We start from the raw sequence: 2,255 nt of genomic DNA, 5'->3' as shown, positions 1-2,255 counted from the left end.
AGTGATTGCAATTCAACAACATATAAAAAGAATTATTCAAAAATCTATGCATCTCCATATATTAGCAAAAAACTGTTGACACAAAATGAAAATATCTATAGTTGCACAAAAATAAAATACCCAGGAGTAAATCTAACAAAAAAATGTACAGAGCATACATGCTGAAATGCTGATTAAAGATATCAAATATCTAAATAAAGAAGACATACTTGTAGTCTTTTTTGGGACACAATACATTAAGGACGTTATTTGTCCCCAAATTGATGTAGAGGTTTCATGCAATTCCTTTCAATATCTCAGAAATATCTCTTATAGATGTAAGTAGGATTATTCTAAAATTTATATGGTAGGGCAAAAGAACTAGAGTAGCTAAAACAATTTTGAAAAATAAAGTGTAAAGAATCAGGTTATCCAATTTCAAGACTTAACTATCTAGCTCCAATAATCCACATTGTGTGGCACTAGCAAGGGAGAGATATAGATCAATGGAACAGAATAGAGAACTCAGAAACAGACCCACACAAAATACACTCAACTCATCTTTGACAAAGGTATAAAAGAAAATCCATGGAGGCCTCTAAAAGATAGTGCTGAAGCAATTGGATATCCAGGCAATCAGTCCATTCAATCAACTTTGACCAAACTTCACACTTTACCTAAAAACCAACTCCAAATGAGTCGAGGACTTAAATGTAAAACTTAAAAGTATAAAGCATAGAAAAAATATATATCAGAAGCAAAGCTTGAGGATGTATGGCGAGGGAAAGAGTTCTAAGGACTTGACACCAAACCATGGTTCATAAAAGGCAAAATTGATATACATCACTTGATTCTCACCTCTCCATGCCAGAAAAGTCCAGTCATTTATACATATACCATTAGAGCTATGTCAGCTATAGACATACAGACCTGCAGACACATATACTCACATACACACACATGCCCCCAGTTATGTCCTAGAGCCTGAGGCCAGGTCAAGGGAATGAGGGCACAGATCAGGTATAATGACACCAGATAATTAAGTATGTCAGGTGTAATTAAGGGCATGTCATGATTAACATGACCAAGATGAAATCTGCATAATTAGGTTCAGGAATTGGTAAGAGAAGTGAGATTTGAGAGGATAAAAAGCATGATATGCTAATGGGAGGTACAAAAGTTCCTAAGAACCCAAACCCTATCTAGTAAAGAAAGTTCATGAAGCTTGGGGATAATAAAAATAGAAATAGAATTTGGTTAGAGAAACACACACAATTAATGGCAATTTTCTGGGTGTGGAGCTAGGAGCAGCAGGATAGTACAACCAAGAACACAGGGTCAGCAAAGGGTATAAACTTTCATTTTTAAGTTTGGGGGATCTAATTAATATACAGCCTGGTGCCTACGGTTAACCATAACATCGTATACTTGAAATCTGCTAAGGGTAGATCTCAAGCATTCTCACCAAACACACACAGATCCACAAAAGCTAACTGTGAGGGAGATGATGACTGTGTTAATTAGCTTCACTGTGGTAGTCATTTCACAATGTATACATATATCAAAACATCACATTGTACACATTTTTTGTCAAAAATACAAAAAAAAATTTTTTTTTAAAGAACATATGATCAGGAATGAGGCCTCTCGCCAAGTGTCTAAGAAGTCTTTGTGACTTTCCTGGCTCCCAGTACTGTGGGAGGCTACTCTTTTCCTGGGCCATTTTAAAGGAACCTAGTCAGCATTGACTCCTCAGGCATTATAGAATGTTAGGCCTGACTCCTTAGTCAGGAGTCAGGTCTAACATCACCAACTCTCCTGCAATGTGCTTATTACTCTATATAAAAGAACTGAGTTAGAGAGGGTAAGTGGTGTCTCAAGGTCCTGAAGCAAGTTCAAAGCCAGGACTAGCACCTGGGTCTCCTTATTCCTGTTAATGAAGTATTCCGGACACTATTTTGCAGCCTTTGCTTTTTTAACCGTGTAGCCTAGATACATAGGAGGAGCCAATAAACAGTCTTCAAATCTCTACCCCTACCCTGTAAGTAATGCAAAGACTCCTTAAATATTACACCCAATTTCCAAGGTGTAGGAGCTGAATATTTTCTTGCTGCCTTTGTTTTACAAGGGGGCTTTCTAGTGTGCCACAGCTCTCCATACACACCACATGGCCACAGTTTAACGTCATACTCAGCCATGTTACTCAAACTCCACCCAAGAATACCAGGTACCTTCTACCACAGATTTAAGGGAGCTACTTTAATTACATATTTAAG

Source organism: Canis aureus, chromosome 31, assembly GCF_053574225.1.
Source record: "Canis aureus isolate CA01 chromosome 31, VMU_Caureus_v.1.0, whole genome shotgun sequence".
Lineage (NCBI taxonomy): Eukaryota > Metazoa > Chordata > Mammalia > Carnivora > Canidae > Canis > Canis aureus.
This window is presented reverse-complemented; position numbering follows the sequence as displayed.